Source organism: Symphalangus syndactylus, chromosome 20 (genome assembly GCF_028878055.3).
Source record: "Symphalangus syndactylus isolate Jambi chromosome 20, NHGRI_mSymSyn1-v2.1_pri, whole genome shotgun sequence".
Classification (NCBI taxonomy): domain Eukaryota; kingdom Metazoa; phylum Chordata; class Mammalia; order Primates; family Hylobatidae; genus Symphalangus; species Symphalangus syndactylus.
The window spans coordinates 30440344-30457618 of NC_072442.2; the positions used below are offsets into that span (position 1 = coordinate 30440344).

General features: G+C 41.6%; 1 pseudogene; it reads left to right on the forward strand.

Moving 5' to 3' along the window:
• The first annotated feature begins 1860 nt into the window (after positions 1-1860).
• Positions 1861-13588, forward strand: LOC134735386 (tyrosine-protein phosphatase non-receptor type 23-like; annotated as a pseudogene).
• Positions 13589-17275: the final 3687 nt, after the last annotated feature.

Genomic DNA, 17275 nt, shown 5'->3' on the forward strand with positions numbered 1-17275 from the left:
CAGTGAAGACATCAGTTGCTGGGCGTTTCTTTACCGGGAGACTTTTTCTGATGGCTTCGATCTCATTACTTGTTACCAGTCTGTTGTGGTCTTGGATGTTTTCATTGTTCAACGTAAGTAGGTTGTATGCATCTAGGAATTTGCCAATTTCTACTAGGCTTTCCAATTTATTGGCATATAATAGCCAGTTATGATCCTTTGAATTTCTGTAGTATCAGTTGTAATGTCTCCTTTTTTAATCTGTTGATTTTATTTATTTGAATCTTGTCTCTTATTTTCTTAGTTAGCCTGGTTAAAAGTTTCTCAATTTTGTTTAGCTTTCCAGAAAACCAACTTTTCGTTTAATCTTGTGTGTTTTTTATTTCCATTTTATTCCTGCTACGATCTTATTTATTTTCTTATTTTCGGTTTAGTTTGTTCTTAATTTACTAGTTCTTTAAGATGTATTATTTATTTGAATTTTTTCTTCTGTTTGGATGGTAGACTCTTATAGCTATAAATCTCTGCCTTTGTCCTGCTTTCTGCATAAAAGTTTTGGTATACTGTGTTTTCATTACCCTTTGTTTCATGAAATTTTTGAATTTGTCTTAGTATCTTCATTGACCCGCTAGTCATTTATTCAGGAGAGTAGTGTTTAACTTCCCTGTGATTGTATTCTTTCCAAAGTTACTCTTCTTATTGATACCTACTTTCATTCCTTTGTAGTCAAAGAAGACAGCCACGGAGACAGCAGCATGGTGGGAGTGGTAGGAGCCAGCCATCAGCGAGAGCTGCTCCGTGCCTGGCTGCTGGGTGCTACAGGCTGCGGCCCACTGGCTTGCCTCACTGTGGTTGGTGGTGGCGGTGACAGAGACTGCAGCACGACCAGAGTGGTAGGAGAGGGGCTATCCAGGGCTGCACCTCTCGCAGTGTGGGGTGGGTTGGGGGCGCTATCCAGGGTGTCCTTGCCTGCATTAGGGGTACTGGTTGATAGCACTGTACAGGGCTGCACTGCCCACGGCAGGGAGGGTGGTTTATGGGCGCTTTCTGGGTCTGCAATGCCCATGGAGGAGGACAGGTTAGGGCACTATTGGGTATATGCTACTGGCAGCATTGGGGGATGGAGGTGGGGGGCGCTACTGAGGGCAGGACTAGCCGTGGAGGAGGGGCGAGTTCGTTGCTATCTGGGGCTGCACTGCTGGCGGCGGTCAGCAGAGTTGGCATCCAAGGAAGGAGTGGTTCTCCTGTCCCTGACTCCACAGTCCAGAGGCCGACGGACTCTTGGTCATACTGGAGTGCGGCAGGCATGCAGCGTTTGCATGGGAATCCTGAGCATGGCAGAGCCCCCTCACCCACCATGGTTCCTGGTCCTGTGCACTCTGAATCTGTGCCTCAGAGGCTGCCAGGCAGCCCTGGGGACACCATGGGGGACAGGGCCCTGTGCATGGAGGCGTCTGGAACAGGAATTGGTACCTGGGTGTGGAGGGCTGGCTGGGTCTGAATTTTTTTGCTTCTCCTGTTCCCCGACGAGTGCAGCCATGATGGGCCCAATGGTTCCTGTGGAGTGGGGAGCTGGGTGCTGTGGTGTCTCCACACCCACCCCAGACCCCAGTTCCTAGCCAGCTTGGGCCAAAAGGAGAGGCTGGACTTTGGAGGGTGGGTGTGAGTGCCTTTGCTGAAACTGGCCCTTGCCACCTAGTGGCCGGCATTACAAGTTGAGGCTCTAACCCTTCCACCTCTCACATCTTCCTCTAGGCTTTTCTGGCTTTGCCCTCCCAGCTGCTCCTTGCCAGGAGGAGGAGGAGACACCTAGACCCTGCGAAACCAGAGCTCACCTCGTTGCAGGTGGGTGGCAGTGACAGAGACTGCAGTGCACTGGAGCGGTAGGAGAGCGGCTTCACTAGAAGGGCAGGCGGCTGTAGCCAGGATTGGAGTTCATGCTTACAGTGATGGATGGGCTGCAGCAGTGGCCAGGTGGTAGGAGCCCTGTAGGGAGAGCTGGTGCATTGGCAATGGGCCTGGCTTTGCCCTGCCCCTGCCATGGATCTGGCTCTGTACTGCCCTGTCTTGGCCTGTACCTGCCCTACTGTTACCTGGACTATCTTGGCCCTGTCCTGCTCTGGTCCCATCCTGACCCTGTCTTGGCCCTGTGCTACCCTGTCCCTGCCCTGGTCTTGCCCTGGCACTGGCTCTGCCCTGATCCTGTGCTGGCCTGACCTTTACTCTGGCTCTGGCTCTGGCCCTGCCCCCTGTCCTGACCCTGGTCCTGTCATGGCACTGGCCCTGCCAATGGTCATGGTCCTGCTCCTGTTCTGGCCTTGACCTGGCCTTGGACATGTCCTGGCCCTGCTTTGGCCCATCCCTGCCCTGGCCCCACCATGGGCCTGCCTGTTCTGCCCTCTCCTGGCACTGACCTTGCCTTGTCATGGCCCAGTGGTGCCATTGCCCTGCCTTACCCTTCGCTGGTTGTGCCTTGGCTGCGCTTGGTGCTGACCGCTCCCTGGACCTGCCCTGACCCTGCCTTAGCTTTTTCCCTGCCCTCATTATGGCCTGGTCCTGGCCTTAGCCCTGGTCCTGCCATATCCCTGGCCCTGCCCTTATCCAGGCCCTGCCCCTGCTGCTGCCCTGGCCCTGGCCTGGAACCTGGTCCTGTGAAGGACCTGCCCTGACTCTGCCATCGCCCTGGCCCTGCTCTGCCTTGGTCCTGGCCCTGACCCAGACCCTTTCCTGGCTCTTCCATGGCCCTTCTCTGGCCCTGAGCTGGCAGTGGTCTGCCCCTTGTCTTGCCATCACCGTGCCCTGCTGTGCTCTGGGTGTGTCATCACCCTGCCCTGGCCCTACTCTGCCTTTGACCTTGCCCTGGACTTACCTTGGCCCTCACCCTAGTCTTTGCTAGGTCCTGCTCTGGACCTGGCCCTAGCACAGACCTGGCCCTGACCCTGGCCCTGGTCTTTGTCCTGCCATAGCCCTCGCATTGAAGTGGACTTGGAGGTGTCCTGGCCCTGGCATGACGTGGCTCTGCCTTGGCCTGTCCCTCCCCTGCCCTTACCATCGGCTTGCCCTGCTCTGCCCTGTCCCAGTACTGACCTGGCTGTGCCATTTCCCCGCCCTACCCTGCCTTGGCTGTGCCTTGGCTCGGTTCTGCCCCTGGCTCTGGCCCTGCCTTGGACATGCTCTGACACTGTCTCAGCCTTGGCACTAGCTTGTCTCTTTCTTGGCATCAGCCCTGCTCTCTCTGTGGACCGACTCTTGTCCTGTCCTGCACTGGCCATACCGTGGCCTGCCCTGCCCTGCCCTGACTCAGCCCTGGCTCAGCCCTGGCCCAGCTCTGGCCTTGGCATTGCCCCTGGTCCTGCCATATTTCTTGCCCTGTCCCTACCCTGGCCTTGGCCCTGACCCTTACCTTGCTCTGGCCCTGCCCTTGCCCTAATGCAGCCGCTGGCCCTGTCATGGCCTTGCCCTGACCTGTCCTGGCCCTGGCCCTTCCCTGCTTGGGACCTTGCCCTGGTTCTACCCTGGCCCTGGCCCTACCCTTGCTTTGCACTGCTTTATCCCTTGCCCTGACTCTGGTCCTGTCACTGGCCTAGCCCCAGCCCTGTTGCTGGTCTTACCATGGCCCAGACCCTGCCTTGGCCCTGCCCTGACACTGTCCTGGACCCTGGCTGTGCCAAGAACCTGCACTGTCCTTGCCCTTGTTTTGCCCCTGCCCCGAACCTGGTCCTGCCCAGGTCATGGTCATGGCCCTGGCCCTGGCCCTGGCCCTGGCCCTGCCCTGGCTGTTCCCTGGCCCTGCCCAGGTCTTGGCACTGGTCTGGCCCTGCCCTGTCTTGGCCCTATGTCTTCCTGGCCCTGCCTTGCCTGCCATGGCCCTGCCTTGGCCCTAACCTGGCTTTGACCCTGCCCTCGCCCTATCTTGACCTTCACCCTAGCCTCATCTGGGCACTGTGTTGGACCTGGCCATAGCACAGACCTGGTTGTGGCCCTGGCCCTGGCCCTGCCATGGCCCTGTCCCAGACCCTAGCCCTGCCATGTACCTGTCCTGGCCCTGCTCTGGGCCTGGCTTTGTCCCTGGTTCTTAGATGACCCTGGCCCTGCCCCTGCCCTTGCCCTGGCACTGGTCATGGACATGTCCATGGTCCTAACCCTGGCCCTGCCCTGGAGCTGCCACTGCCTTGGCCCTGCCCTGGCTCTGGCCCTGTCCCGGCCCCAGCCATATACCTGCCCTAGTTCGTCATGCCGTGACTTAACCTTGTGCTACCCCGGGCCTGCTCCACCCTGTCCTGGTCCTGCCCTCCCTTTGGCCCTGCCCTGACCCCGCCTTGGCCCTCACACTGGCCCTAGCACAGACCTGGTCCTATCTGTGGCCTTGGCCCGGCATTGAGCCCTGCTCCTGACCCTGGTCCTGCCATGGCCCTGTCCCTCCCCTGGCTCTGTCCTGGTCTTGTGCTGACCCTGACCCAGACCTTGGCCCTGCCCCAGCCTTGTCCTAGACCTGGCCATGGCCCTGCCTCTGCCCTGGACTGGCTCTGGCGCTGGCATGGACCCTGGCCCTGGCCCTTCGCTACTTAAGGCCATACCCTGGCCCAGCCCTGGTCTTGACCCTGTCCTGGCCCTAATTTGGCCTGGCTCTACCCTGGCATGCTATTCTGGGCCTAGCCCTGACCCTGTCCCTGTCCCTGTCCTGGCCCTAGCCCCATTGCTGGTCCTGCCATGGCCCTTGTCCTGACATTGCCCTTTCCTGGTCCTGGCCCTGGCCCTACCCGAGCCCTGCTCTGGCCCTGGTCTGAACCCTGGCACTGCAATGGACCTGCCTTGGCCCTGCCCGGACCCTGGCTCTGGCCCTACCTCTGTCCTGGCCATACCCTTGCCCTGGCCTCTACCCTGGTCCTGGTCCTTATCCTGCCCCAGCCGTGGCCCTGGCCCTGCCCTGCCTGTGCCCTGTTCTATCCTGGGCTGGCCCTTCTATGGCCTGGTCTTGCCATTGCTGTGCCCTAGACTGCCCTACTTGTGCTCTAGATCTGCCCCGGCCTTTGCCCTGTCTTGGTTATAGCCTTGACTCAGCCCTGGACCTTCCCTGACCTTGCCTCAGCCCTGGCACTACCCTAGCCTTGCCTTGGCATTTGCCCTACTCTCTCTATGGCCTGGCTCTGGCCCTGCCTTGCACATGCCATGGTCTGCCCTGCGTGTCCCAGCCTGGGCCCAGCCCTTGTCTTACCATATTCCTGGCCCCAGCCGTACCCTTGTTCTGGCCCTGACCTTGCCCTGGCCCTCTCCTGGCCCTTCCTTGGTCGTGCCCTGTCCTTCCATGCCCTGGCCTTGCCCTTACCCTGCATTGGCCCTGCACTGGTCCTGCCCTGCCCTGGCACTGCCTTGGCCCCAGCCCTGCCTTCTCCCTGGCGTTGCCCTTCCCCTGCCCTGGCCTGACTCCAGGCCTACCGAGTCCATGAAATCGCCCTGGACCTGCCTTGCCATACTCTGTCCTGGCCCTGTATTGTCTCCACCATGCTCTGGTCCAGCGCTTGCCCTGGCCCTGTTGCTAGTCCTGCCACTGCTATGGCCCTGCCCTGTTTTTGGCCATTCCCTGTGCTACCCTAGCCCTGCCCTGCCTTGGCCTTGGCCCTACCATGGCCTTCTCCTACCCTGGCCTGGCCCTACCCTGGTCTTTTCTACCCTGGCCTGGCCCTACCCTGGTCTTTTCTACCCTGGTCTTGCCCTGTCCTGGCCTTGGCTTTGCCTTGTCCTGGTCCTGGTTCTGCCCTGGCCCTGCCCTTGCTCTGGATCCTCTCTGGTTCTGCCTTCTCCCTGGCCATGCCCTTGCTCTGGCCCTGTCCCTGGCCCAGCCTTGGCCCTGGCCCTGGCCCTGACAATCCCCAGGCCCTGCCCTGGCCCTGCCTTGGCCCTGTGCTATCTTAGTCCTGTCCTGGACCTGAACTCACCCTGGCCCTACCCTCACCCTACACTGGCCTTGCCCTACCCTGGCCTTGCCCTGCCCTGGCCCTGCCTTTGGCCTGCCCTGGCTCTGGTTCTGCCGTGGACTTGCCCTTGCCCTGGACCCTCCATGACCATGTTTTTTCCATGGTCCTTCTCTGGCTTTGCCCTTGCCCTGTTCCCTTTCTGGTCCTGCCATGTTTCTGGCCCTGCCCTGTCCATGTCCTGGACCTGGCTCTGGCCCTGGACTTCCCTGTCCCTGCCCTGCCATACCCTGGCCCGTTCCTTGCTCTACACTGACCCTGCACTGCCTTGGCCCTGTGCTACCCTAGCCCTGCCCTGGCCTTCTGCTGGCCCTGATCCTGCCATGGCCCTGCCATGGCCCTGCCCTGGCCCTGGTTCTGCCCTGCTTCTGGCCCTGGCCTTGGTCCTGTCGTGTCCCTGGCTGTGACCCTGCCCCTGGTTTTTCTCTGGCCATGACCCTGCCCCATTTCTGTCGTACCCCTGGCCCTGTCTCTGTTCTGTCCTAGCCCTGGCCTTTCACAGTACTTTATGCTTAGTAAGGGCTCCTTAGTGTCTGTGAGTTGAATGTTGTGTTCATAGTATCTGCCAAAACAGAACGAAAAAAACAAAATCTGATGAGAAGTTAAAGCTTTGTATATAATATGCCTTGAATTGTAATTATTAGTTGTATTAGTTATTAGTTATTAGCCTGTTATTCGTTGTATTACATATAGGTCATGGTTTTGTATGCATAACTCTAAACCATTGATACTGTTAAAAGAATATATGAATATATGAAAGAATGTGTAAACGTAAGAATGTATGAGTATCTAATGACCTTTTCAAATTAAGTTTTACTTTTAGCTCTATTAGATTTTTCTCAATGTAACAAATGTTTATGCCTATGTAATTAAGGGCATATTTCCTGTACAGAATATTCATATTACCTAATTGAAAGTTATATAACGCAAAAATATAATACTATTTTTAGGCCAGGCATGGTGGCTCATACCTGTAATCCCAACATTTTGAGAGGCCAAGTTTGGAGAATCATTTGAGGCCAGGAGTTGAAGACCAGCCTGGGCAACATAGTGAGACCTTGTCTTTATTAAATAAATAAATAGGTTGGGCACTGTGGCTCATGTCTGTAATCCCAGCATTTTGGGATGCCAAGGCAGGAGGATTGCTTGAGCCCAGGAGTTTGAGACCAGCCTGGGCAGCATAGCAAGCCTGCATCTCTACAAATAATAAAATATTAACCAGGTGTGGTGGTGCGCACCTGGGGTCCCAGCTACCTGGGAGGCTGAGGTGGCAGGTTTGCTCGAGGCTGCAGTGAACTGTGAATGCACCACTGCATTCCAGCCTAGGCCACAGAACAGGACCTTGTCTGTAAATAAAGAAATAAGTAAAAATATAAATAAAAAGAAGTAAAAAGAAATATAAGTAAATATAAATATAAATACATATAAATTTAAAAATGAATACATGAAAAACAATTTTTAAACTTAACATCAGTGAGGGCATCCTATTCATTTCATTTCATGATTCCATTACATCATTTCAGTTAGATGAAATGGTCAGATGACTTGATATGAGATGAAATGATGGGATGAAATGACAAAATGATGAGATGAGATGAGATGAAGTTTTGAGATGAAATGGTGAGTTGAAATGATGAGACGAAACGACAAAATTGAAAAGAAATTGAAAGGAGATGAGATGAGATGAAATGAGATGAAATGATGAGATGATGGATGAAATGATGAGATGAAATGATGAAATGAAATGAAATAATGAAATGACATGAAATAATGAAATGAAATTGAAATGAGGTGAGATGAAATAATGAGTTAAAATGATGAGATGAAATGAGGTGAATGATGAGATGAAATGATGAAATGAGATGAGATGATGATGAGTTGAAATGATGAGATGAAATGAGATGAAATGAGATGATAAATGATGAGATGAAAAATGAGATGAAATGATGAGATGAAATGAAATGAAATAATGAAATGTAATGATGAAATTGAAATGAGATAAGACGAAATGATGAAATGAGATGAGATGAAATGCGATGAAATGATGAGATGAAATGAAATGAGATGAGATGAAATGCGATGAAATGATGAGATGAAATGAAATGAGATGAAATGAAATGACATAATGAAATGAGATGAAATGAAATAATGAAATGATGAAATAATGAAATGGAAATGAAACGGAAATAATGAGATGAGACGAAATGATGAGATGAAATGAGATGAGATGAAATGAGATTAAATAATGAGATTAAATGATGAGATGATATGTGATGAAATGAGATGAAATGATGACATGATATGATGACATGAAATCAGATGAAATAATGAGATGAAATGACAAGATGAAATGATGAAATGAGATGAGATGAAATGAGATGAAATGTAATGAGATGAAATGACATAGTGAAATGAAATAATGAAATGAGATGCTGAAATGGAATAATGAAATGGAAATGAAATGGAAGTGATGAGATGAGATGAAATGAGTTGAAATGATGAGATGAAGTGATGAAATGATGGGATGAAATGACATGAGATGAGATGTGATGAAATGATGACATGAAATGATGACATAAAATGATGATGAAATGATGAGGTGTAATGATGACATGAGACGAGATGAAATGAAATGGTGAGATTAAATGATGATACGAAATGATGAGATGAATGATGAGATGAAATGAGATGAAATGAAATGAAATAATGAAATAATGAGATGAAATGAGACGAAATGAAATGAAATAATGAAATAATGAGATGAAATAATGAGATGAAATGAAATAATGAAATGAAATGAAATTGAAATAAAATTGAAATGAGATGAAATGATGAGATGAAATAAGATGAAATAATGAAATAAAATGATGAAATGATGAGATGTGATGAGATGAAATGAGATGAGATGAAATAATGAAATGAGATGAAATAATGAAATGAAAAAATGAAATGAAATTGAAATGAGATGAGAAGATATGAGATGAAATGGGATGAAATTGTGAAATGATGAGATGAAATGAGTTGATAAGATGATGAGATGAAATGATGAGATGAAAAGAGATGATGCGATGAAATGAAATGATGATATGAAATGACATGAAGTGAAATTAGACGAAATGTAATGAGATGAAATGAAATGACATAATGAAATGAAAAAATGAAATAATGAAATGAGGTGAAATTAAATGAGATGATGAAATTAAATGATGAAATGAAATAATGAAATGGAAATGAAATGGAAATGATGAGATGAGATGAAATGATGAGATGAAATGATGAGATGCAATGATGAGATGAAATGAGATGAGATGTAATGATGAGAGGAAATGATGAGATATAATGAAATGAGATGAAATGAATGAGATGAAATGAAGTGAGATGAAATGAAATAATGAAAGGAAATTGAATTGAGATGAAATGATGAGATAAAATGATGAGATGTAATAAGAAGGAATGTTGAGATGAAATGATTAAATGCTGAGGTGAGATGAGATGAAATGATGAGAAGAAATGATGAGATGAAATGAGATGAAATGATAAGATGAAATGATGAGATGAAAGGATGAGATGAAATGAGATGAAATGGTGAAATGATGAGATGAGATGAGAAGAAATGATGAGATGAAATGAGATGAGATGAAATGAGATGAAATGAAATGAGATGAAATGAAATGAGGTGAAATGAAATGAGGTGAAATGAAATGAAATAAATGAAATGAAATAATGAAATGAAATTGAAATGAGATGAGATGAAATGAGATAAAATGATGAGATGAAATGATGAGAAGAAATGAGACGAAATGATGAAATGAAATGATGAGATGATGAGATGAAAAATGAGATGAAATGAGATGAAATAATGAAATGAGATGAAATGAAAAGAAATGATGAAATGAAATGATATTGAAATGAAATTGAAAGATGAGATGAGATGAAATGATGAAATGTTGAAATGAAATGATGAAATGAAGAGATGTGAGATGAAATGATGAGATGAAATGAAATGAAATGAGATTAAATGATGAGATGAAAAATGATGAGATGAAATGAGATGAGATGAAGTGAGATGAGATGAAATAATGAAATTAGGTGAAATAATGAAATGAGATGAAATGAAATAATGAAATGAGATGAGATGAAATGTCGAAATGAAAGGATGAAGTGATGAGATGTGGAGATGAAATGATGAGATGAAATGAATTGAGATGAAATGATGAGATGAAAAATGATATGAAAAATGATGAGATGAAAAATATGAGATGAAATGAGATGATATGAAATGACACAATGAAATAATGAAGTGAAATTAGATGAAATGAAATAGTGAAATGAAATGAAATGAAATAATTAAATGGAAATGAGATGAGATTTGATGAAATGATGAGATGAATGATGAGATCATATGAAATGATGAGATGAGATGGGATGAGATGAAATGATGAGATAAAATGATGAGATGAAATGATGAAATGAGATGAAATGATGAGGTGAAGTCATGCACTGTAACGTGTGTGTCTATTCATTTCCCCAACCAAAAAAAAATTATAATTCATTAATTTTAATTTTATTATTTAAGAATATTCTTAAGAGTTGAAGGAAAAATAATATCTGTACATTATGGGTTACAATCTAAGTATAAATAATGCATAAATATATTAAAACTTACACAGAATATATTTTGGAATCGAATATACCATGCTTCTGTGATGACAGTTATTTCATGCTGGTTGTCACAATTTTACATGAAAAACTAACGAAAAAATGTTTTTAACTGTTTCTAAAAATAACAGTTTCCAAAACAGTTTTACTTCCGAAATATGAAAAGGATGACTTTGTGTTCCTTAATCTGATGAGATTTTCACACTCTGCAGATGATAATTGTTAGATTTTAATTGTGTTGATAAATTGTGTATCAAATAAAAAATATCAAATTTACCTCTTAGGATTTTTAGGTGATATAGGCAGAATAGAAGGCAAGTTTTTATAACTTTGTCTAAATGACCTTTCTAAATGCCTGAATATTAAAAGATAGCTTGTCTATAAATCGCAATGTATATATTACTGTATGACCTAGGACCAATCAAAACTGTTATCTCTGATCAAACATTATATTGTGCCCAATATAAAATAGATGTAATAACACCTCAAACTTAAATCCAGGCATTGCCATTGAGTATCTTAAGAATATGCAGCAAAGGTGCTTTTAAAAATACAAGCTAGTGATTGTACTAAATTTGTAAATTGCATAGCAGAGTGGGTCATTTTAAGAATACTATTTCAATCTATAAACGTGGATGTCTTTCCTTTTTTGTGTTTTCTTTAATTTCTTTCATTAATATTTGTCATTTTTGTTGTAGAAATCTTTTACTTCCTTGGTTAAATTTATTTCTAAGTACATTTTTGTAACTATTGTAAAAGGAATTGCTTTCTTAATTTCTTGTTTCAGCTAGTTTACTATCAATATATAGAAATACTACTGATTTTTGTATGTTGATTTATATCCTGCAACTTTATTCATTTCATTTATCACCCTAAGAAGCTTTTGGTAGAGTCTTATTTTTTTCCATGTATAAGATCACATTGTCTTTAAACGGGGACAATTTGACTGTCTCCTTTCCAATTCAGATGTCCTTTATTTCTTTCTCTAACCTAATTGTCCTGGCTAAGACTTTCACTATGTGAAATATGATTGGTGAAAATAGGCATCCTGTTCTTGTTCCAGTAAAATCATTTTCTTGTTCACAGTAAAATCTTTCACCTTTTCCACATTCAGTATGATCTTAGCTGTAGATTTGTCCTTTATGTCCTTCCGTGTTAAGGCATATATTTTCTATACTAAATCGTTGAGAGGTTTTTTTGTCATGTAAGAATATTTAATTTTGCCATACGCTTCTATTGTTATCAATTTAATCCTATGGTTTTCAGTATATATCCAAAGGAAAGAAAATCAGTATATCAAAGAGTTACCTGCACCCCCATGTTTATTACAGCACTATTCACAATAGCCAGGATATGGAATCAACATAAGTGTCCATCAACAGATGAATGGATAAAGAAATGTGATATACACATATAATGGAATATTATTTAGTCATAACAAAGAACAAAATCCCGTTATTTATGGCAACAAGAATGCAAGTGGAGGGCATTATGTTAGGTGAAATAAGCCTGGCATAGAAACATAAACACCACATAACTACATGTTCTCACTTATGTATGGAAGTTAAAATTTTTAATCTCATAGAAGTAGATAACGGTAGAGTTCAGGTTACCATGTCCTGGAAAGAGTAGGAGAAAGAAGAGTATAAGAAAAATGTGGTTAATATGTACAAAATTACAGCTGGAGAGAAGGAAGAAGTTCTAGTTCTCTACAGCATTATTGGGTGACTGTAGTTAACGGGAACTTATTTTGTTTTCAAATAACTAAAATAAAAGAATATTTGAATATTCTCACTGCAAAGAAATAATACATGATATAGGTAATGGATATGATAATGACTGTGACTTGATCTTTACACATTGCATAAATATATCAAAATATCACTCTGTACCCCATAACATGTACATCTATTATATGTCAATTAAAATAAATTTAAAAGAGAAAAAATGAGGTAAAGGTAAATGTACAGAATTTAATTAGTTTTTCTTCTATAAAACCCAAGAGTCAGTACAAAGAAGAGTCAATTTATTAGTTTTCTAAAATAAAAAAAATGACCAAAAAAGAGCAATATCCAAGAAAACGTTGAAAATGAAACACAACATTTAGTAAGAATAGAAAACTTGGGCACTGTATCACCCTGTTCCTAGATACCGATTTACTGACGGCCTTTTAAGTAGAATTTTATTCCATCTAATTCATATATACTCCCAGAGTTCAAAATTACGTTTTACCTACAATAAATGAGATAACAAGTGTAAATTATATGGTACTCTGCCTAACACACGTTAATAACTCAATACATGTTGGCAATAAACTTTTAGTGTAGTACTAAATAGTATAGTACTAAATAGTACCTTTAGTATAGTACTAAATTTAGTCAAAGTACTAATTTCTCACATTGCAATTTCCTTCAAAGACATGAAAACAACCTGTCTAATGACCCCTTGTTCATCAAGATACCTCTTCAAATTATTCTATTTGTTTCATTCAGTATATTATCTGTGTGTACCGATATTACACTCTTTTTTTTTTTTTTGAGATGGAATCTCATTCTGTTACTGACGCTGGAGTGAGGTGGCATGATCTCCGTTCACTGCAACCTCCACCTCCCAGGTTCAAGTGATTCTCCTGTCTCAGCCCCCCAAGTGGCTAGGACTACAGGTGCACACCACCATGCCTGGCTAATTTTTGTATTTTTAGTAGAGTCAGGGTTTCACCCTGTTGGCCAGGCTGGTCTCGAACTCCTGACCTCAGGTGATCCACCCACCATGGCCTCCCAAAGTGCTGGGATTACAGGCGTAAGCCACCGCACCCAGGCTGATATTGCACTCTTGGATTTTGAACACTGAATATCTTTTTGAAGGATTGCACCTCTTTACCTCTTTGTGCTTCAGGAATTATTTTCCTTCAAGTGTTGTAAGAGTCTAATGAAGAATGAAGGTCATGTTTTATCACTTTTGTCCTTACAGATTTCAGACATGCTGAAACTGATTGAAGTATCATTTGCTACCAGATAGATTAAGTATCTCTAGTTGTAGGAGTGGATACATCTTTAATGGTATATTTTGGGTTATTGTCTTATTTTTGATGCAGTATTCTATAAATAATTTATTAAACCTGGCATCCTTGGGTGAGCATAGATTTTTCAACTTTGGTGTTATATTGTGTTTGCTTTTAAAAACTGCTTTTGAGGCCGGGTATGGTGGCTCTTGCCAGTAATCACAGCACTTTGGGAGGCCAAGGTGGACGGATTACCTCAGGTCAGGAGTTCAAGACCAGCCTGGTCATCATGGCAAAACCACGTCTCTAGTAAAAGCACAAAATTAGCCAGGCATGGTGGTGCACGCTTGTAGTCCTAACCATTCGGGAGGCTGAGGCAAGAGAATCAGCTGAACCTGGGAGGCGAAGGTTGCTAGGTTGCTGTGAGCCAAGTTCACACCATTGCACTCCAGCCTAGGTGGAAAGAGCAAAACTCTGTCTTGAAAAAAGAAAAAAACCCACCAAAAACTGCTTTTGAATGGAGTTGTAAATACAATTTTTATGAAAAAAATTAGCAAGTGCATAAGTTCATAATAGAAAAACCGATAATATTCCAGGCACAAGTTAGTACTAAAAAAAATTATGTTGAATATTCTGTAATACAACATGCTTTTTCCCTTCATGAACAATTTGTGTTTTACTGAGAAGACTCACTGTTTATGGTAGACATTAGACTACAGATGAATATGTACTTTAAACACTCTTAGTTGCTTTCTTAATTTTATGTCTGCTGCTTTATGCTTCTGTTTATTTTCATTCTTTCCAATGTCCACATTCTAGTAAATTTGAATATTTTAATCCAAGTTTATATACTATTTTATATTGCTTGTACAGTTTAGTATTTTTAAGACTCAAAAAGGTTTACAGAAAGAGGAAAAGAATCACCATGTTATTAATCATTTAAAGATCATTTTAAAATCTTTGACCTTTATATTTTAATGAATAAAATGTTAGTAGTTATTAGTACAAAATAATTTATGTCTTTTGGACTTAGCATCCAGCATTTCTTATTTAATAAAGAAAATAATTATTCTCTTGCAATATACTATGTTTATCTGGGTTTTGAAAAATGATGTTTCGTAATATGAGAAAGCCATTTACATTTTTAAATCTACAAAGGCAAATGGAATGGTACTAAATTATTTACATAATAATGTTTAGATGGTGGCCCTTATAACATTCTTTCTATACTTCCTACAGAGTTGGGGATATGCAATCCTAGAATATTTCTGGGAGTTAATCCTTTAGCTTGATGAATGAAATAAGACTTTTAAATAAAATTAAACTTTCAAATTATCCAGGTAATGGGCCTATCTTTTAATTCAATGCATATGGAGCATAATGAATTATCCCCTGTTCATTGGGTAGTAAGTTCTCATTCTTAACCTATAATACTCAAAATGTCCTTTAATTTTTGATAGTCATATCATTATCCCTAGGTATTTTAGCTTCTATCTTAAATTCTAAAATAATGTTGAAACAGGAGAAAATATTCTTTATTACCATATGTACTAAACATCATGGTTTTCAAATTTAGCTGCAAATGTATCTTTTCATTGCTTCTTGATGACACCCTTCACCCTATCCATATTGTCACTACCAAGTGGTGATTACTTTTCAGGTTCACATACTTGTTCTTTAGAAAAATATCTGTGCCTTATAAAGAATGATTGTTGACATTCAAAACCCAGTGAAGTATACATTATTAGCCTGTTGCCTAACTCATTTCTTTAAGAAACTACACTAATTACCCACATAGTCATGTTTTTATTTCCTCATTATTTCTGGAGAAAACAAATACTGCTCACACGATATTTGTAAGAGAGAAAAAAGTCTTTTCTTGAAAAGTGCTGTCATTGTAGTATTAACTTATAGTATCAACTTCTTTATAAACTCCTTATACACTTTTTATTCTGAGAGAAATAAAAAAGCTAAAAGTGAAATGACTGTTTTTACTCTCCATATTATAAGCACCCATCTTGGTAATTTAGAGTCTTTATAGTTAGGGTAAGTTGTGTCATACCGAGTTTACAAAATAAAAAGTATTTTGTCTGTTTGGGCCTTTCCTTATTCAGTAATACTGTCAGTTTGGCTTTTTTTGTAGGTCAACTTATTGATCTCAGTATTCTGAAATAATATGTTTACTATATTTTGATAAGCATTTAAAATATTAGATTTATTGTTACTCTTCTGCCTTTATTGGGCTGGAAGAATAATTGTTTCTCACTCCACAAAAGCCAAGTTGCAGAGAAAAACACATAGACATTCAACTGCAAAGCAGAGAAACTTGACTATTTTCTGCAATTTTAAAGTGTATGTTGAATAAATTAAACCATCCTTTTATTTTCTTTTTTGCTCACTGGCAAACATTAACAACATCAAGTGTGCTATTATAATGTTATCTAGTTGAAAATCTCAAAAAATTTTCATAATTACCATTTTAAAATATATAAATAGGAGACCTAATGTTAATTTTTATTGTCTGAGACCATGTCTGTTATTTCACTCTTTAAATTCATTTAGTAATGCAGAACCTAGTACTTAGTAGATACTCAAAAATTATTTGCTGAATAAAAAAAGTTAAATATGTAATATATACAAAATATACTGGAAAAAAATGTACCAATTTTGTTACACCAGTTTAATGTAGAAAATTGCCTTTAAAAGATATTACAGTTTTCAAGTGTCTACAGTCACTTTGTAATATTTGTGCACATATAAAATAATACTTCCAAAAATGTAATCCAGTGAGGAAATATACTTTCTAAATTCTAGATTTATAATTTGAGGTTTAAATTATAAAATCATTGAAGACGATGCAAGTGAAATGTAGTCAAACATTCCCTTGGAAAAAAATTAAGTGGCCTCTAAAGTGACTTATTGATATATGTAATTTTACAATCATCCTCAGTTTGCTTTTGTTCTAGCATTAGAACACATTCTTGTTGTTTATTTGCTTTGCATCAAAGGTAGATGTTTTTGTTCCTTTAAGGACATATTTAAAAATAAATCCAAATGGTTTACAATAGAATCATATTTAATGATAAGCACATAGGGCATGAGGCCATCCGAAGTAAGTGCAGAACCAAATCTCATTCATCTGCACTCAATCACATATGTTTATTGATAAAATGCTAAGTGGAAAAACATGAATTATGTAAATTCATCTCTCTCTTTTGCCTTTTTAAATATACATACAGTCAAACTCTTTCTGATATACTAATGAACAAGTAATACTCCATTGCATATGTAATGAACTATGTGGCATAAAATCAATATTAATTGTAAAAAATCTATGACAATAAGGTTAGAAGGAATGTGATATAGCAGTGATTATCCCATAGCCAAAAAATATAGATATTTTTGCCCTCCGATTTTTTCATTGTCTACATTTTCTACAAATAACACAGAGAGCTTTTGTAACATTTCATTCCAAATCCTTAAACATGAAAGATAAATTTAAAAATACTCATTTCATATACAGGCTGATTTTAAAAATATTTATTATGATTTCTCCTGGAGTTTAGGAATATTCAAAATCTACTAAAAGTTTTCATATTCTATGATAACTCTGTGTTGCTTTAAAAAAGCAATCTTGACAACTTACAAGTATGCAGTGGGTATC